This window comes from Opisthocomus hoazin, chromosome 18 (genome assembly GCF_030867145.1).
Source record: "Opisthocomus hoazin isolate bOpiHoa1 chromosome 18, bOpiHoa1.hap1, whole genome shotgun sequence".
NCBI lineage: Eukaryota > Metazoa > Chordata > Aves > Opisthocomiformes > Opisthocomidae > Opisthocomus > Opisthocomus hoazin.
The window spans coordinates 12,140,499-12,162,107 of record NC_134431.1 but is presented as its reverse complement, the minus strand read 5'-3'; positions in this window follow the sequence as shown (position 1 = coordinate 12,162,107).

Here is a 21,609-nt window from a genome sequence, read left to right as displayed (position 1 = left end):
CACATCTATCTTTTAACACTTGACCAGATCAATGACTTGTGATATCAGAGCCTCACGATCTCAATACAATTTGCAGTAAATGTAGGTTATTTTTTTCTGCCTTCAGGAAGTGGGCTGCCAGGCTCTGAGATTCTTTCTGCTCCAGTGATATAAACAAGCACCAAAGGAAGTCGGGTCAAACTCTCATCTCTTCCTTTCTACGCCACGCTGTCATTAACAAGAATAAACGGTTGATTCGTTTTGCTGCAGGTTTCAAGCTGAATTTAGCAGAAAAATACGAATGCATTTTAGTGTTTCCTTTTCAATATTTTTTCTAAAGATCTTCTGATGAATTGGTAATAATCCCCAAAGCAGCATTTGCAAGGAGCTGTGGGGTTTTACTGTGACTTGGCAACTTCAAAGTAGCAGCAGCCCTGAGATTATCCAATTGCAAGTCTTGGCAGCAGCTGTTAAATCTTAAATTGCTGAAACATTATCTCCGATGCAGTATGATAGACCTTAACAAAATCGTATGTAAACTTACATGGACAAATCTGAAACTTGCATCCTTTCATACTCCAGTAAAACTAAAAGACTTTAACCAAGGGGGGAAAGGCCTTAGGAAAGTAGTGATCACCAGACAGCATGGAGACAGTTTATCTCTTTGATCAAAAGATACTGGCTTTAAATCACAGGTAAACAGGCTTTTGAAGTATACCAGACTACTTAATCTGTAACCACCAACATAAATTATTTTTTACCCATTTTAATCAGGGAAAGTGAACTTTTCAGGTTAGAAAGAAAGTGTATTTAGCAAGGTGACCAGGCTGTCCTGGGAGATTGTGTTTACCACACCCACTCTAGCAAGGCACTAAACACACTATTAAATAACTAGAAAAGTACTGACTGTATAGAAAACCTTTCATAGGCGTGCCTGCAAAATCTAGGAGTGGCTTTGATTGGTATTTATTCAGCCCAGTTATTCAGTTGCTGTGATTAACACACATGCTGATGCTTTTGTATATCCCTATACTAGTTTAAAATTTACTATTTCTGCAGAAGCAGCCAATCTTTTGGTGAGAGACTGAACTTGCAGAATTGGGAGTCAATGTGTAATGTTTCCTATGTCTTCAAGGAAATCTGCCGCCTCATGTTCCACCCTGTGTATCCCTTTTTGGAAACATGATTGTTAAAAGTAATGACTAATTTCTGGAAGAAGGAAAAGCTAAATGTAATTAAAGTTTGAGCTGGCCTTTTATTTGCATGCGTATAGCACTATTGAAACCTCTCTTTCTCAAACTATTTTTTGTTTCCTCCTTTAAATCTATGTATATAGAAGTTCAATTTCTTCTAACAGCTTGCGGGGGGGTGGGTGGGGGCTGAATTAGATTTATTGGAGGATTAGGGAGAGTTGTTACAAATGCGTGTCTCCTCATGCAGTAATTCAAGCTTGAGGTCAGATTGGATGGGGTGCAGTCACAATTTGTCTGTGGTGATGAACTTTCATTATCATAATATCCCAAACAAGGTACCTGCTAGCAACAAAACCACTTCCTTTGTATCACTGGGTAAAAAAAAATACCTGGGTATGTGTATTATGATCTGCCCAACTTTAAAAATCTGCACTTCCTGAACTGAAAGCAGCAGAACAGGTGAAACCATGAGCTCGGTGCTCAGCTGGCTAAGGGGCTGAATATTTAGTAGGTTAATCTCTTATGATATGTGGTAAATGTCAAAAGTTAAATAACTTCATTCCTTTTATCTGGGTGTAATGGGCTACACTTCAGCAAAAAAGTGGAGGAAAAGAGCAAAAAGTAAATATAACAAATTTTTAGGCAAGTGGGCTGCAGACGGGGGACTGGTCTGCTGTGAAGGAAGTACTTTGGAGAAAGACATTTAGGCCTGCAAAGTGTGCAATCATTGCAAAACTTTTTTTTCTCACAGTGAATTGAATCAAATTGATCTGATCTTTCCAAAGTCAAGAGAAGGCAAAAGTTATTTTTACCTCAGGACATTTTTACATGCCTGACAATGATCTTTGACTAGTTTAAGGACACTGTACTACTTAGATGACGAGGTAAGAGAAGGAAGAATCATGCTTTTGACTCTGTGTTAAGATCCCTGTGGTTCTGTTTTGACTACAGCAATTAAATATAGCAGCGCTCATACTGAAAATCTTAAGGATAAGAAGTGGGGAGAAAGTGAGAGATTTTTGAAGGTTAATCATAAAAGATCTATCTAAAGGCATACCACAGCAAAATTCTTCCATCCTGGCTGCGTGGAATATCTGATTCCCCTTCCAGTTCCCACTGCCTTCTGCAAAGACTGAGTAGTAGAAGTTGAGTTTGGAACGAAAAAACAAGATCAGAGAACTTTGCCCTGTAGATTCAAGTGTATCTTGGAATAAAAATAGACACTGATCTGTCATTACAGGGTTTTTTTTTTCTGCCCACTGATGTGGTATACACTGTCAAGTCATCTGTAAAGCAATTAAAAGCTTTTGTTGTAGCTTAGAGTAAGAGAAGTTTCTCCATGTATTTTTAATGTTGAAACAGATCCATTAGATCCTTGATGTGGACAGATACTAACTTCCAGCAGCATCTTGAAATTGATTAAATATCAAACCAGTTATTATTTGTGATTGATCCTCACCTGAGGAGCACAAAACATCTCGGTGAGACCACGCTCATAATTGACATTTCTATGGATCAAAATACTTCCCCACTCTTCTTAGACAGTAGAGCACAACATGTCTGCAACGAGAAGCAACATACACATCTCCCAAGTATTTGAATTAAAATCAGAAGCACAACCATGTTAAAGCTACACTGTTCCTTTTTCAGAGCTATACAGATACAGAAGTAAAATACACAGCTTGGTAAATACACGCATGCACTTCTGAAAACGTATTTCATTTTGTGTGTAAGTATGTGCATATGTATATTTACATGTACTTTCATTTACAAAGTGTTGATTTCATGTAGCAATGTAAATGAGGAGGTGCAGCTGGAGGATCTGTGACTTTGAATGTGCTTAATTGGGGAAAAAGTGTGGAAATCTTCAAACAGGAAAGTGGGCCGTGTCTGAAAGAAGAGCAAATGTCTTGCAAGGTTTCATTGTGCAAACAGTTGATCTCTTTCACTAGATGTTTTGGATTATTTTGACCAGATTAGCTCCCACAATGTAATGAAAAGCACCTAGAAAAGTGGTCAGATAAGCAACGCGCTTCTGATCTTTTTGTTTGCCCCCTTTCCCCTTCCTCTCGCCCCCTCCCCCAGCCCCACGTGTCCCGATCCGAGGGAGAAGCAAGGGGGCACGGCAGAGGTTCATTAGGCTGCTGCAATTAAACCCTTCAGTGTCTGTGCGGAACTTCTGAGAGGTGAATAACGGTTTGAGCTGGCCCAGCACAGGAACCAACCTTCTTCCACCTTTGCTGGCAGACTCTGCCCGCTGCGGGGATGCTGTCGGAGCACGGGCAGCTCACGCGTCCCAGCAATCTGGGCACTGCTGAGTTTAGACACTTCTAAAGCAAAATAAAGAAAAAGAAAAAAGTTGAGCTAGCATCCTTACTACCGGGGCCCATTCAGCACAGGAGTTTTCACCATACTCTTCTAGGAGATGCTCAGTATCTCTTCCCTGTAATACTTCAGTATTTCAAGGGAAGGAAAAGCAGGAGTTTTCTAAATTTCCCACTAGGTCCCTGCCTGCATCTTCCTACTAGAGGCTGTAAAGAAGCTGTTCAGCTTTCTGCAGGGAGCTATGCTGTGTTGAACATGCTTTAATCCAGAGGTCAGAGCATTTGGCACGTGATGGAAGAGCCATAGATCTCTCTTGCAGACACTGACAGTCCAGATGTATTTTTTTTAATTTCACTACGCCAATAATAAAATATCTTTGCTAATAACAAGAGGATTTTATGAACAGTTTTCCCTGAAGCCATTCAGAACAGAATTCTTATTTGAGTCATTTCAAATCAAATAATTATTTTTCTCATGAAACAAGGCTTTCACTCGAGTCCGAGTCTCCAGCTGTGCCAGAATTGGGGGGGAGGAGGGACAAAATTTTCTTTCTAGCTAATACCAGTGCAGTTTCAAATTTTTAGGAAGAGCGAAAGGGAGTATAAAACAATTAGAAGTACTAAGGTGTACGATGAAGGAGGAATTGCCTTTAGGCTACTGAAGTGATGGTAGTTCCTTTGCACTTAGACTTGTTTAAAAGCGAAAAACTAAAAACAAAGCTCGAGTTGTTAACAGTCTTGCATATGTAGAAACTAGTATTGACAAAACTTGAGTGTTGGCTTAGATACATATGGATGTATGTGTACCTGCATGCATAAAATGCAAGGATGACTCTCCTTAAGTCAATGGGCACAGTTATCTGCAAAGAATCTGACCATTCTCCACCAGTGCGGTCCAGTGCTTCGACAGGTAGACGGTATTTGCTGCTGGTTTTGTGCAGGGTTAGATGCCTTTCTGTGCCTCAAGTTTTAATCTGTAAAATGCATCTGGTAATTCTGCACACAGGAAAAAAATATGTCTAGTTACTAACCACAAATTGCAAGTAGTACTTACTGACTGATTTTGAATAACAAATATATTTTGAGTAATTCAGATTTTTTTTTTTTTTTTAATGAACTGGAGCAGATAGGAGAATAAATCTTTTGCCTGGAATTGTTCAGCTCTAATAATTGCCATTGTATAATATAAATTATGTGTTACTCTGTGTAATTAAGGTACAGAAGAATATTTTTAAAAGCAAACAATCAGCTGTATTTTAACTAAAAAAAACAAAAACAAAAGAACAATGGCTGAGAGGGTTTTACTGGGGTTCTAGCTGATTGCTGTTGTTGATGATAGAATACAATCCATTTTATTGAAGAAAATGAAATTATTTTTAATGAAGCAGAGCACAGAGAACCCAAAAAGAAAAAAATTTAGCTCTGATCTATAATAATGTTTTTTGCTGCTTTTTTTTCTGTTTCTAGAATTAGATTTAAAAAAATTAAAATCCAGATTAAATATGTTTTGTGGTTTATCTGAGTTTAATTTGTTACAGGTTGTGAAATCTTTTTGTAGTTCCGTGCAGCAAACCACTGTTTTAGGTCACTGAAGTCAGCTGGGCTCAGTGTGAGACCTGCCCATCTGATTCTCTTTGCAGGATCAGAGACAGTTTTTATCTGCGATGGTGTCTCCGAGTTTCAAAGCACAAGCTACAGCGATAATTTTACAACTCTGGCACTTTCAGACTTGCTCAAGCAAAGAACACAATCTTTAAATCCAGCTGAATTCAACACTTGTATTTATTAACAAAGTGGCACCCAGCCAGAATTCTGAACACGTAACCTGTTTGGTCATAATACTGCCTTTGTGAGGATATCTGAATTTCTGGAATTCAGACCCACCAATTTGCTCAATGAACCAGAAAGCATTTCTATTTCTTGGCAGAAGGAATTAGGAAAAATTACCAGGCTTGCATTTTTTTGAGGTCTGTGATAAAATTATTGTTGAACTTCATTCTTCTGAGTATTGGGTTGCTCCTGTACATTCCAGTCATCTGCAGATAAACACATTAGAAGAAGTGAAAAAAAAAATTTCTTAGCTTCTTTTTCCTAGAAATAACCTTAGAAAAGCTTCCTAAATAATGATGGTGAGTAATGTAGGAGATTTGTTCAGGAGATTTATACAGTACAACTGAGAGACTCTGAAAAGATCAGCAAAGGGTTTTTTATGGCTTTTTAAATTATTCTTTCTAGTTACAAAGGCCTACAAAGTGGCAGTTGACAAAAGGGGCGTTGTTGAGATTTAGGGTTTTTTTTATTTTGAGAAGAACTAGGCACTTCTAAAAATTATTTTGTCTTTAATTTCTTCTCTTTTGTATTTTTATTTGGTTGGTTTTGTGTTCTATTGTGGGGCTTTTTAACAGAAACAAAGCTTTTGTCCTCTCTGAAGCAGTGTGAAAATGTTTATTGTAGTTTCCTGCATCCCTTGAAGTGGCAGGACAGTTTGGACATTGCCAGAATGTCTCTTCATTAACATGTAAGTCGGTAATTTTTAAAATTGTTTAACAAAATGAACACAGTTGTTTGTATGCTGTTTACATTTAAAAAATCCCTTCTCTTCTTGACTCTTACACTTTGGTCGTCTTGGCTACTGTGATACTGTTACTTCATTAAACCTCCGTCCATCACAAAGTGTTCAGGTTTAGGAGCTGCATTTCTAAATAAAATGAGCGAGTGGGAGAAAACACCTCTCAACTCTCTTCGTAGAAAATATTTTTTCATCAAAACGCCTTGTGTCTTGCATGTATCCATAATAATTAAGGAAAGACAACCTCTATATTACAACTGTCATGATCCTCATTGTTCTGTCCTTGAGATTTACTGGTAAATTTAGAGGTGCTCAGAAAAGGTCAATGGGCTTCTGATAACCCCTGTAACTCAGGCTGCAGCTTCAAATATTCAGTATGAATAGAGGAGATGTTTTGATGATGAATTGAGAAGCATTCCCCAAACTTTGAAGAGTTCAACTCCACATAAATTAACTTGCTCTTACACCTGACAATCTGCTTGCATTGCACAAAAGACTGGTTGAAGCTATAAATACTCGATGAAAGCTTATAGATGCTCCAATATGAAGTAAGAGTCCTACAGTAATTGGTCCATGCAAGCTGGATGCACAGGTAATATGATCTTGTGAACAAGGGATGTCCAAAATTTGGGGAAGACTGCTTCCTGTTCCTGGTTGTTATCTGACTTTCACCTTCTGTTTGGTATCTGCATTTGGCATCTGGATTTTCTCTATAAGTCATTTACCTGGATCGTGAAAGATTTGGGGAATCTTACAACTCTGATCAAGTTCAGGGCTTCTAGGGGCTATTGTAGCATGAGTTGCAAAATAAACTGTGAATTTCTAAACACAAGCCCAGCTCTGCTAGTGATACATAGGCCATTTTGAAGTAGTACACCAAGGAAATAACGTATCCTACTGTCTTCTCCCCAGTGCAGACAGGAGTTTGCCACATAGTAGTACTCATGGTTCAGTAGCTGCCACTGTTCTCTCTGCCATGTGAGAGGAGAGGTTTGGAAAAGAGGCATGTTTCACTCATGCAAACCAGCATAGCACCATGTGCTTCTGTTCTTGTGGTCCAACATGATTATGGCCTTCAGAGAAAATAACTAAGTGAGCTACAATCGGGAACTTCTTGGTTAGATGGTTGGGAAAAGCATTTCTAGCACAGCTGGCTGATAGAGAATTTATTAGGTTTCATGGCAAAATTCTGATGTTCTCAAATTTCCCTTACCTATAATTTGGAATGCAAATAGAAACTACTCCAAGATTTCCCATTGTGTGGAAGAGCCTTGGCTTCATGGCATTATGCCTGGAAGGCTGACAACAGGTTACCCACCATAGAAGTCCTTAATTTCATTCATGTGTGGACTCCTGAGGATGAGGAAGCATCTGCCAGACAAGTTCACTTAATACCCCAGGCAAAAATTGCACCATTTCCATATGACATTTCAATTTGGACTTATCAGCAAATATTGTCAGAGACAAATGCTATGTCTCCTTTTTATTTTTACTTTTTAAGCCTTTCACTTCCTCTTTTAGTTGTCTCCTTTAGTTTATTTGTTCTAATACTGGTTTCTGGTACTATATATTTCACATCCTTTTAAAAGTAAATGGAAAGCCAAACACTACAGGTGGATGAATTGATTCTGAAGCAGCAACAAAGATGCTGTAATATCAGCTGTTTCAATAGATGTGTCTTGTCTTTTTTTTTTTTTTTTAAATTGTTGGGCATAAACCAGAAACACCCTGTTGCAGGTGCTGAACCAGAAACAACAGTCCCTGTCCTCCTGTCCTTTGCATCCTCTCAGCTTCTGACCATAAATTTGAGCACTGTGGACAGTGTATGCGATGGCAGGAGTGTAAGAGAAGGCAAGGAGCACACAGAACAAGAACCAATCCTTCACTTCAGATTTGAGTAACAGAAAAATAACCTTTGGGGTTTTTTTTTATTTTCCTCTATTTCCTCGTCTCTGTTTCTGTATCACTTCACTTCTCCATGTCTTGTTTCTGCCCTCTTTGGGTATCGCTTTTCAGTGCTAATCAACCTCTCGTGTTGCTCTCTCATACCCCGCCGTCCCTCCTGCACATTGTGAGCACACAGCTGGCCTTTGTCACCCGGGTTTGATAAGGCTGGTGGTGTTGCTTCTCTGAGTAACTAAGGCTCATAGTGTTGGTAATGTACACTTTCCTTAGATACCGCATGAGCTGAAGTACGGACTTGTGCGTAAGGGATAGTTGTCCCACTCCATGTCATTGCGTCACCTATATTTACGTTTCTGGTATAATGTGCCCAGGTGACTATATAATCACTGAGTGCCAGGCAGTGTCTTTTGTCCTGGGTGTTTTGAACTATTACTTTCTGACTCTTCAGTACAGGTGGCATAAAACTGGCTTAACACTCGTATCCCTGTTTACTCTTGTTATTTCCATTTTAATAAAGAAATAAGGAAGGGGCTGCGCAAAAGATCTGGTACATGAATATGGAGCAGATCTCTGAGCAGAAGTTTGATATGAAAGGCAGAATGAGGTATGCCCTATGAAGAGCGAGGAGCAGGAGCAAGGTGTCCCATTTAGCTAGCCGTGCCTGGTAAAAAGTATCTGAAGATGACCTTTGCTTTTTTTTCCCCCTAGACTGACCACTGTATGCCTCATTGACTTGCATGAGGAGGGTGGAAGAACTGTTTTCTCCAGGATCACAGGTGAACAATTTCTATCCAAAGTAGCTGTTGTGAGCAAAGGGAGAAAAAAAATCACTCTCACGGGATTGTAGTGTATTATAATTCAGATTGAAGGGACCTGAGGAGGCCATCTAGTCTAACCGCCTACCATCACAGAAGTTCCCATGTGTTTCCATTGCAGTCTTAATTAACGAACAAATGGGACTCAGTTTACAGATGTACACCTGATTTATAGAATTCATAGAATCATCAAGGTTGGAAAAGACCTCTAAGATCATCAAGTCCAATTGTCAACCCAACACCACCATGCTTGCTAAACCATGTCCTGAAGAGCCATATCTACAAGTTTTTTAAACACCTCCAGGAATGGTGACTCCACCACTTCCCTGGGCAGCCTGTTCCAATGCCTGACCACTCTTTAGTAAAGAATTTTTTCCCCAATATCCAACTTAAACCTCCCCTGACGCAACCTGAGGCCATTTCCTCTCGTCGTATCACTAGTTACCTGGGAGAAAACACCAACGTCCACCTCACTACAATCTCCTTTCCGGTAGTTGTAGAAAGCAATCAGGTTCCCCCTCAGTCTCCTCTTCTCCAGACTAAATAGCCCCAGCTCCCTCAGCTGCTCCTCATCAGACTTGTTCTTTAGACCCTTCACCAGCCTTGTTGCCCTTCTCTGGACCTGCTCCAGCACCTCAATGTCCATCTTGTAGTGAGGCACCCAAAACTGAACAGAGTACTCGGTGCAGCCTCACCAATGCTGAGTACAGGGGGACAATCACTGCTCTACTCCTGCTGGCCACACTATTCCTGATACAAGCCACGATGCCGTTGGCCTTCTTGGTCACCTGGGCATACTGCCATCTCACGTTCAGCCGGCTGTTAACCAGCGCCCCAAGGTTCTTTTCCACTGGGCAGCTTTCCAGCCACTCCTCCCCAAGCCTGTTGTGTTGCATGGGGTTGTGGTCACCCAAGTGCAACACCTGGCACTTGGCCTTGTTGAACCTCACATGATAGACCCCGGCACATCGATACAGCCTATCCAGATCCCTCTGCAGAGCTTTCCTACCCTCAAGCAGATTGACACTCCTGCCCAATTTGATGTCATCTGCAAACTCGCTGAGGGAGCACTCAATCCCCTCATCCAATTAATTGATAAAGATGTTAAACAAGACTGGACACAAAACTGAGCCCTGGGGAACACTGCTTGTGACCGGCCACCAGCTGGATTTAACTCCGTTCACCACAACTGTCTGGGCTCAGCCATCCAGCCAGTTTTTGCCCAGCAAAGGGTACACCTGTCTAAGCTATAAGCCGCCAGCTTCTCTAGGAGAATTTATTTGACAAAGAACTCATGGGGTGGCTTGTTCAGACTTTCAAGACTGAGAGAAACACTGTATTTGGCTACTGGAAGAAGACTGCTATCTAAATGTTAACTTGACTCCAAACACTCCTTTGGAGGTCAGGCTGCCCAGTAACCCAGAAGTAAATGACCCACTGGAGAACTGTTCTGGATGTCTAGACATGAGATTTTGCTTCTGCTATCAGTTATTTAGATTTACAACTGCAATTCAATTATAAATTTGAAGCAGTTAGTGTAAATTTGTTGTGCTGCTGCACAAGCGCTGTGGCCTGTTCTGTTGCAAATCCTAGTTCAGTTTCATGGCTGCAGAACAGGCAGGATGCTTTGGTTCTCATCACCTTGCCGGGAACATCAAAGTCTACCCAGTCTAATGATGAGGTTTTTCCCATCCGTGCATAGATATATTCTTGCCTTATCTCTTGCGTTGGCACTGAGAATTTGTCATTTCACAGAGCCTGAGTGTCAGAAAAAAAATTGTTACTGTTTGGCTGGTTTAGCTCCCTGACCCAGATCCCTGCCGTCAGAGAAGCTGGCACAGGAGAGTGGAAGGGAGCTTGCAGTGGGGTGAGCCATTGGACTGGTTTAGCTGAAATGTCAGACTGATGTCTTTGTTGATTTTTTAGTTTAATGTGAGAGGCCCTCCCTGGAAAACTAGATTTGTATTGTTTCGTTGTTTGGCACTCTTCCAATTACACTGATTGTCTTGTATTGGACATTACAGATTTTAGCTGTACTTGGTTACATTAGTTTAGGCATTAGCTTGATTTCTTTTGACTACTGCTTACAGTTCTCACATGTTTGCTAGCTCAGCTAGCAGCAGCATGACATGAAGTGTCTGTATTTGTTCTTCCCAAGTAGCAATAATCAAAGCAAAAAAAAAAATCTTCGAAGCAACCTTCTCTTGCCTAATCTTGTTTCTTGACTTTATCCTTCTGAAGCAAAGACCAAAATCTGTATCTCAGACCTTTTCAGTGTCTCATCTCACTGTGGTAGGAGAAGGCACAGTAAATTAATGGACTGGGACACAGAAACTTGAGTTTCAAGACCAGCCAGGCACATGAGCACACATGCAGTATGTGCTAGTGGAGAACCACAGCAGTATCCCAGTATCTTACCTTGGCATGGGCAGACATTGGTCAGGCATTCCTGGGCTGCCTTCCGTTATACCACGGAGATCTGGTCTTAGAAACTCCATGGCCAGTGTTATAATTTAAAGCAGCACATAACCTGTCTAAAGACTTATTGGTGAAATACAAGGAAGGAGCAATTGTTGGCTCCCACTGTGTACTTGCCCCTGCATAGAGCAGAGGTCAGAAGTAGGAGAGAGTCAAGCTTATGGTTTTGATTTCATATTAAAATGTTTTATTATGGCTTCATCTCATGTCCAGGGATCTACAGTTGAATCACACATCATTCAGTCTCTTAATTTCCTGTAATAAAAATATAAGTGCTCAGATAAAGAAGTTCAAAGACCTTTTCCTGAAAACCATGGGGGTGAGGGAGAGGAAAATCTTCTCTACACTTCTTCCAGCTCTTAAACAGGTCTCCAGTGTTAGATTATTTGTTTGCATGGTGTCCTTCATTGTCACCATCTTCTGATCAGGGGCTTTTGAAGTCTCTACTTTAATACATTTAGTAGCTTGACAAACTCCATTTGCTGAGCTGGCTGGAAGAGGCACACACCGCTGTGTTATCCACGCTCGGTGCAAGTAGAGCTGCCTGCCTTCAGCGAGTCTGCAGTCCCACGTCAGGAGTCAGCGCAGGGATGAGGGGAACTGCCCGACCTGGCCACACTGCATATCTGCAACCTGTTGGGAAAGCGTTCGGTCACTGCCGCAGTCACACACATGGACATGAGGCATTGCACACTGAGAAAACAGGAGCTTTATCCTAAACTTGAATGGATGCAGATCTGAGGCAATGAGGAGTTCTTTGGACAGCCTCATGCTGTACGTATGTCTGTTTACCTTAAATTTCTGCTCGCATAACAGTCTGATTCTTCCAAAGGAGCAAGCCTTTATTGACTTCTCCTGAAATGAGTGATGCATGTGATTTTAGAAAGGACAGGCGGTGCTCTGAGGAGCTTGCTTTCTCCTGCCCAGGGAGGCATTTGCCATGCCACCATTAGGCATAAAGGCGTTCTGATTACTGAAAGCATCAAGAAGCCATTGGACCTTTTCGTGAGATTAGTCTTATTAAGGACAGTCAGTCATAGGGTTAGTTTAACAGGAATGACAAACAAATTACTAGAAGTCTTTATTTCTACACCGTTTTCTGCCTGTGTTCTCTAAATCCCACAGAGGCCCCATGAAACACCAACACAGTGACAAGGGAGAGGCAGCAAGCACAAAGCACGCATAAAGAGAATGCTAAAGCTGGGCTGCATAACCCTGCTTGATGTGCGGTCTCCTCTGATATCACAAACTTTTTCTATTAGGAAAAAGAAGCCAGAAGCCTTTGCCTACCAAAAAAGAATCTTTGATCTAAGTCTTTTATGTTTCTCTCTCCCCCCCACCACCAACCCCCCTTGCTAAAAGGAGCCATGCCAGCATTGTAGAAATAGCATCTGCAAAACAATTTGCAAGCTGGCGTTGAATACATCTTGCTTTTCAAAAAGCAAATCTTTCACATAATGTCATGTGGTGATTTTTGTGATGTTGCATTTTTTAATGGCCTATGTGTAGAAGATAGATGTCAAAGACATAAACCCAACAAACAACTGTAAATATTTGCCTTGAGAAAGCATGTGGTATATCCTGTAATTCTTGGCTCAGCCTCTTAATCTAGAGGCAGCTTAATTAGTTGTTAGTGGACTAAAGCAAAGAAAATATTTTAAAAATAAATTAAATAAACAGCATGGGGACTGATTTTTATGAAGTGCTATAGTCCACAGTGGCTTTTGTAGAACCTAAGCGTGCTCATCACTTTGAGAACTGGGCCCTGAACTCATAGCTTGAAAGTTTAAAATTTAGCTAAGTTCTTGGCACTACATAAAATCACCCAATTAAGGGTTTCCAGAAATGATTGGCAATGCGCAGTCCCCTAATTCCATAGTATTTTCCCAAATATGTGGCCACAACTTCAGAAATACTGAATTTCCTTCAGCTTCTGCTGCTTTTTGGTCCTAAGGAGCGAATAATGTTTTGGAAGAGGGAGGCAAGCTGACCAGGTGCTCCAGAAAACAGTTCCCTTTTGTGAAAAACTGTGATGTCTTGATATTTGTTTTCATTCTAACAACATCTTTAAATATAACCAAGGATAGTGAACATGCTAACAATTCCATTGACATATGGTTCCAAAGAAAAGGTCTATTTTTTCCAGTGGGCTCTAAAAGTGTGAAAAAAGACCTGAGCATTACTGAGGACAGTTTAATGGGATCTGTATTCAGCTTTCAGTCAGGATTTAAATTTATTTTTAAAATATTAGACCATATAAGGAGTGCGATAGAAAATAAAATATAAAATGTTAATGGTGTGATGTCATCTGGAATACTGTGTTCACTCTTATTTCAGCAAGAAGTACTTCATAAATAAAGGTGGCTAAGAGATGAGTGACATGTTTAAAATGGCTAAAGGAAATATTTTTTGCAGTGCAACACAAATATTCCATGGAACTCATTATTACAAGATGTTCTTGAAACCAAAAAAAGTTTGATGTGTATCAGAAATAGCCACAGGTACATTAGATAGGGAAAGAAAAGAAATTGTAGCTTCTCAAGCTCCAAGGCAGGCATAAGACACTATTAACAGATGTGGCTTAGAAAACAAATCTGCTATGGATGGGATCTTCTACAAGATCCTTGAATATGCCAAACATTGAACTGGCCACCATTAGGGAGAAGATGCTTATCTTTTAAGGTCTTACTCAATATAGTGATTTCTGTACCTATATGAAGTAGTAATTTCTTCAGACAAATAATACAATTACTTTATTGCAATATGAGCAATTCTACTTTTGATTAGCTGTGTAATTTTCCTAGCTGGGACCCCAAGATGACTGCAGCAAGGCAGCTCTGGATTAATTTGTTATTATAGGAGTTTGTTCTCTACCTAGCAAAAGGAGTTCAGGCCTTCACTGGTGATTTACGGTGATATTTACACAGAACAAGCCACTTCTGAGCACATGGGTTTTGTGGTAGCTTTTTGTTTCTCTTTTGAAAACAGAGACTATCACATTAAACCCTAATTTAAGAATTTTCACTAGCAGTTTTGCCTGTGCTGTTAACAAACTGGAGATGCAAATATTGTTCCCACTCCATGGCTCCTGAGGAGAGTGTTGCATTGATATGTTAATATCTTCTTTTCTCTTCTTTCCATGACCTAAGATCTAAACAGCCACAGTATTAGATACAGTACTTGCACAAAACAAAAGTAACATATCCTTCCTAGTTAGAAATTCAGTTGTTTCTAGAAATGTTTTCTGTAGGGACATTTGGGTTAAGAAATATTTTAATCTGTAGGAGTTTTTTGATAATAATAACACATTTTTTATGCAAAGTAATATACTATTTACAGCTGTGATGCTCATGTTGCTCTTTGTCTACTGCCATTCTTACTGACATCACAATTACAGTAGATGTAATATAAATCAGGGCATAAATGTTAATTTCTACTGTAAGTCTCATAAGTTTGAAGTGTTAATATGTGGAAAAAAAATCAACAATCAGAAAATAGGATGCTTACAACTGAAGAGAATTCTGGCATTATATGGCAACAGGAAATATGGTGGATAATTAGAAAGCAGTTATGTGCCCTGAGTGGGACAAAATATTTAGCTGGAATTCAGGATACCCTGCATTGTTCAGAACATAGAAACTGCACTTGGAATATGCTAACTAAAAATTAATTAGAAAGAGACTACTCTATAGGCTTTATAATCAGAGTTAGGAAGTCCGTATTCTATTCTGTGATACTGAATTCACTTACAAGCTCAAGCAAATCATATAATCTGTGCCGCGATGTTTCTGCCTCAGTCATGTGGACATTGGTTCCTTCCTTGGCAAAACTGCTTTATTAACAAACACTGCACAACACCTTTTGAGGAACTGGGCTCTGCTGTCTGTGGTCAAAGCAGCAGATGTAGAATAAAAATGCTGAAATTCAGTAGAGCTTTGGCTAAACAAAGACTCCCACCTTTCATGCACGCAGCTGAACAAATTGTAACATCAGTGGGAATGCTGAAATTTCCCTTATGTAGGCAGATGCAGTAGATGACACTGTTTCAAATTTTCCCAATGAAAATACCCCAAAATATTTTAGATAATAGGAAGTATTTCTTAGTCAGAAATCTTGCCCAGACGCCGAATTATAGTGCTACCTGTTCTACAATCATTGACACATTCTCTAAACATTTTTACTGTAAATCTTTGCTTGAGGGGTTTTTGTGTGAATTTGTGTGCAAGCACTCCAAATGAGTCATTAAGATGACAATTTAAAAAAAGAAAAAAGAAGTGTTCAATCTCTCTAAATGGTTTCACACAATGTGTGTCTGAAATCTGTATGAATCAAATCCATGAGCATGGCACCTATTTCAAATCTCCATTACAGCTGAACAAGTGGAACTATTGGTATGCAAGAATTTTTAAACTATGTAGAGCAAATGATTCTCTCATCACATGCTGTTTGAAATCAGAATGAGAAATTTCTGCCTTAGATGTGGTTTTGCTTGGTCAACAGATATAGTAATTAAATTAAATTTAACAATTAAGATAGAATTTTCACTGTAGGAGCCTCACATGGCGGTTGCATGGGCACTTCTATACTTACTTAAGCATATAAATGCAGTTATAGGTAATTGTCAGTTTGGGGAATCAATAAAAAGTGTATTTTGACTGAGGTATAGCTGGTGGTCAGGATAGCACTGCAGAAGCAAGAGTATTCAGGGACCGCATCTCTGGATTACGGCAGGTTTTCTTTAATGCGCTCTCTGAGCTGCCCACCTGGGATAACAGCATCACTACCTGATCGAAGCACAGGCTGCCCTGCAGCTTCATACACCTACACGTCCTCTCCCAGCAGGCTCTGACAGACAGATACAAGCTCCATTGATTTTTTTTTTTTTTTTTTTTTGTAGTAGTTAAAAGAATAGCCCAGGACGAATTTGAGAACTTTCCGTGCAATTATGTGATGGTGCATTGTATATACAAGTGGAACATCCCAGTTTTTCAGTACCAGCTGAAGGATTTACAAAGCAGGTTGAGAATGTGTCCTTCCAGCAGGCCAGATTCATCAGCGGTGCAATTTCTTTGATTTCATCAAAGTTGTAACAGAGTAATGTGTTGTCATGACTTGAGGCACACTTCTGTGTATCTTGGCTCTCTATTACATGTCTTATTTATTCACGGTTTCAGTTTCTGATACGCCAGCACAGAAGTGTTTCCTTGCTTATCTCAAAACACAATTATCTTTCTTATAATTGAGAACAGCATTCTCAAGAAGCAGCCCATTTTGTTTATGGAGCGGGCTCTTTGATAGGGAAGGTACTCCTGAAAATAGACAATCCAAAGGATTACTCCTTTAGAGCTAGTGCCAGCAAAATATCACCTAACTGAACTTCAGGATTCACAATGGAGAGTTCTGAATTGAGGCCCTTAACTTTTTGATCCTGCATTGACCCACATTGTATGTGCACAGCAAATATTTAGCTTATGTGATTCAGGTATGCAAAAAACTACGAGCACTTTAGTGCATGAGCACTGGAGAGGAAAGAAAAGAAGGAAAAAAAGCAGATCTGTATGTGCCAATGGTATTACACAGCATAACTGACCAAACATCTCCCAGTGCCTGCGCCGGGCTTTTGTCTCGCTGTGTTTACACGCAGCTATGTTCAAAAAGAAAGCAGCAGGAGTTACAGTCGGGTTTTTTTTCTTTTTTTGGTGGTGTGCATGTCAGCAACTTCCATTTCATGGCTCCCACATATGTCATTTTTCTAAAGTTAACAGAGGATTGCGAGTGTTCTCATGACAAAGTCTGAGGCTTCCACAGAAAGTTAAAACCACTAATGCGTATTTTAGTCTGCTAGTGAAATATGTTGCCTCATTTTTTTGAAAAATAAATAAATAAACCAAAATATTATATGAGAATCTATCCGTAAGAAGGGCATAATGCCCCCGAAACATCTTTAAGCAGTACTATGGTCCTGTACCAAGCTGGCAAAATGGTTTATAGAACCAAATCCTCCAGGTATTGCCCCAACTCCACCTAACCGTCCTGAGGACCAGACATTTTCATGACGACACTGTGATGTGTAGATCCATTCAAGAAAGATCTGATTTGTATTGTCATCAGCTCCCTAGTAACCACACACCTGGAAAGCAAGAGAATATTCACACCCTTGAGCAACTGCTGCTTCTGCAGTAGCACAGCATCGTTAAGTGAAGTTTTGTACTTTAAAAAACGCTCGGTTGCTCCTCTGGTGGTTGCTGTCTGACACCTGTAAGCTTCACGGCTGCCCGAATCCCACAGCCAGCTGTGGGACATCTGGGCAGGGATTCCGAGGGAGCTGGGAGTCCGCGCTCGTGTGAGGGTGCTTTGGGGTGGTTACGCTGCAGCCCTCTGGCTAAATAAACCCTGAAATCCACCTGCTTCTTCAAATCTTTTAAAGATGTTATTACTTTGAAAAAGATGGGGACTGGCTCTGCAGTTCTGGACTTGCTCGAAGTCAATTACTACGACGACAGGGAGCCGGGACCCATACAAGCAGAGAATATTAATGTTCTCCTCCTAACCTTCTTTTGTTTTGACTTTTGCATTTCATATCATGGTTTTCTCAATGCTTATAAATAAAAGCCAAGCCCAAGTTCTATTGTTGCTTTTTAAAATTCACGATGCCTTAAATTTAAAATGTTACTGTAAAATAATTGGATTTGTGAATAAATTACCAGAGGTTTGAGGTTTCGTTTACATTTATCTTCCTGAGGAATGGCGTTTATCAACTCCTTGTGAGCTGTCATCACTTTATAGGATCTGCTAAATACACAATGTTCAGGCTGCTGTTTCAGCAGAGTGCAAAAGGCTTCTCCATTGTAATTAACATATTCGTTGAAAATCTTTAAACTTCGGCGTTTGAAACCTTTCCTATACTGAACTGCCCCGCTGCCCAGGAGGGGCTGGTTGAGGCAAGAGGCTCACGGGAAAAGAAGGAAAATAAAAATAAAATAAGAAAAAAAAAAAAAGGCAGCTCTGCTTCTTCAAGGAAATAGGACAGAGGCACTTTCTTAAATGTTTGCTTGTTTCTTTATTTTCTTCGTACCATTATTTCCTTGAGGGGAAGAAGCTGTTAGGAATTAATTCTTATTCAAAGCTCCCAACCAAACGCGCACTTCATCACCCGCCCTCGGCCGGCTCCGATGTGATAGGAAGAACCCTCAGGACAAAGGAATAGAACAAAAAAAGGCATTTGGAGAATCATTAAACCACAATCGAGCCTAATTGCTTCGTATTGGTTCAAAAAACATCCAGCGTATTGTATTTAACTTTACCAGACAGCTGGTATGTGGAACCGGTAACTGCTCTTTAAGAGTCGTTGGTTTGGTTTTTTTTTTTTTATTACACCTGAGAATTAATATTTTAAAGCCTCTGGAGTAAATTTCGCTCTCAGAAACAGCACAATAAATCCGTAGCAAGTGCATTACAAACTCCTCTAATTTGAGGTTGTGGCTTTCCAGTTCTGTTTGGGGACTTTGTGTTTAGCTAATAAATAATAGTAGAATGACATCTGGCCTGAAATACGTATTTAAATGAGTCACCTTGTATGAACTGGACTGCTCTTGCTTAGAAGGAAGGAACATTTAAGGAGATGTTTTTCAGCGTGGCGTGGGCAAGGCTTTCTTGTCTGAACTGTAATTTATGGGTGCAAATTTCAGCAATCTGAACCTTACTTTATCTGATGTGTACGTACATTCCTCAGGGGGGAAAACGTGACTCTTCTGATTTTTGCTTGTATAGGAAAGTGGTCTCAGAGCAAGCAGTATGCAAACAGGCAGTGGGGAAGTGCCTGTACTTTATATTTGACATCCTTCTCATTTTCTGGCAAAAGACACCTATGCAACAGGAGATTTTCATAAACGGGAGATTTCCTCCTGCACGCACACAGAGAAGCCATCGCTGCCCAGGCACGGCTCTCCCCGTCACAGTGGATAAGGCTGCTGGGGCCTTCCATTTGCTTTCAGCCCAGTAAAACTAAACTTGTTGCCATGCGTCTGGCTATCTGTCTGGGTGCAACGTACCTCTCCAGAATCTCTTAAATGTTATTGTTTAATAACTCAAAGTTATTAGATGGAATCCAGGATCGGCTGTTGCAACAGAGTGTAGTTTTTAAGAGTTCATCCGTAGTCTTTTTGGTAATGTTGACAGTACAGGTGGATCGAACCATGCATACGTAAGAGACAGAAGTTTATTTTTTATTCTGTATTCATAATTGTCAAAAGCAAGAATTGTCAGGAAGATGTTTTAAAGATTCTTTTTCTCTCTCCTTTTACATCAACTTGCTTAACCAGAAAAGATCACAGCTGGTATATTTTTGGGCTGCCACTGCATTAGCAACAGCCACCATTTCACAGCAATCCTGGTGTTAAAACCAAATGGTGGCACAAAGGGCTCTGCTCATCATTCATTCCCTAGCTGTCTTTTTGCCTTTGCCACCCTCCTCATTCTCCTCCTCCAGTAAAACCTTTCACTTACAGAAATTCAAAAAAAGGGCTTAATCCCCCTGTCCCTGCAACATCAGCCCCACAGGTTAATGCACACTTCAATAGTTAAAATCAAAGAAATGGGCCTTCTTACAATGGGGCCTTTAAAAAAAAAATTCCTATACATCTATTTATAAGCCATCTAATCTCAAAAATCCTTATTACCTATCGTGTTACTTTAAATCATGGACGTGAAGGAAAAGGACTCTTGGCATTCAATTATCCTTCTTGCTTTAACAAGGTGTGTATAATAAATGAGCAGTTCTTAATTGACTTCAATGCAATTTGACACTACCGGAGTAGGAGGAAGAGGGAGCCAGAAAGAAAGAAGACATGCAGCTTAAAGATGTTAGACAATACACTTATTTAGAACATCAAACATTATTTTATGACATTAATTAATCAGTATTTAAACAAAAATATTTAGTGTAAAAATATTTAGAAGCAATGCTTTTGAAGTAAATATGTTTTACAGGGTTTTGTGTTGTCACAGATAACATTGTATCATTGGTTAAAAGCTAAAATTCTCAAGATTTTAACAGCCATTGCTAAAGAAGTGTGCTTAAAAATGTAATTTCCTGGTTTATGGCTTGCTTTCTTTACATTAGACTTTATAAAAACAGATAATGCAATAATAAAATCCCTGCTCATATATATTTTATCTGGGCAATGAATGATGCAGAAACACATTCAACTTGTACCTCTGAATTCAGATGAATTTAGTTAATTTCTTTAAGGTGTTTACAAGATGCTGGGCAGGTCTTCAGAAGAAACATTTGTGAATATAGTCATGCTGAATCAGGTTATGACATTTTTGGGTGGCATTTTTAATGTAAACATAAGCTTTCAGGCTGTGGTTTTACAGTAGCTTTAATCTGGCATAAATCTGTGTTGGTCCTCGGCCAGATCAGTTCCCCAGTCGGGCACCCCTGCAAGCACAAGGAAGGAGAGGGAGAGGTGGTACCACCATTCCCGGTGGCAGACCAGACCCTGGATGGCTTCCTGGGAGCCGCAGCGACATCATGCCGCACATCCCCACCGCTCCCTCCATCCCCACTCCCCGGTGCGTTTCGGCGATGCTGCATCAGCTTTCACCCCTCATTGCTGAAGAGGTTGGTAGAGGCGAGCTCCCGCGGCTCCGCTGTGGGACGACAAACACCTCGGCCACAGCTGAGGAACTGCTTGAAAAACACGTTTGACCCTCACCAGCAAAACATTGCTCTGCACAGAAAACCTGCAAGTATTGCCTTCAGGAGACAAGGCAGACAGACAGGATAAGTGCCAGGCAGCCAGGACAGCACAGCATGGCCAGCGAGCGCAGCCCCGTCCCCACAACACAAGCACCCTGAGGACCCTTTCCTGAGACGCAGCTGAGTTAATAGCACTGATACAGCGAAAGCTTCCTGAACTCCGCTCCAGTGATTTATCTGTTAAACCCTGCTACTTCCTCCTCGCTGCGTATGTGGGGGGGGGATGATGTGTGTGCATGTGCGCCTGTTTCAGTTAAAGCTGCTCCCTGTTTTGGCATAGTAAATATCGAGCCAAAAAACTCCTGGGACAGGTAGTCTGCCTGCATTGATCTGTTTTTAAAAATGGTTTTGCTAAATGCTGTTACCGTAGGTTCTTTCGAAACTAGTGTCATTTTCAGTTAGAACAGGCAGTTTCACCATTCTCTTCCACCCGCAACTAATTTTCTAGCATTGCAACTTCAAATATATCTTTCAGCCTCTGCCCTCAGCAGAGCTGGGACAGGAGCCAGAGCACAGTAATTCTTATCAAAAGATCACTTTAAAACTTTAACCTCAAGAGTAAGGTGTTACAGATTCTTAGAGC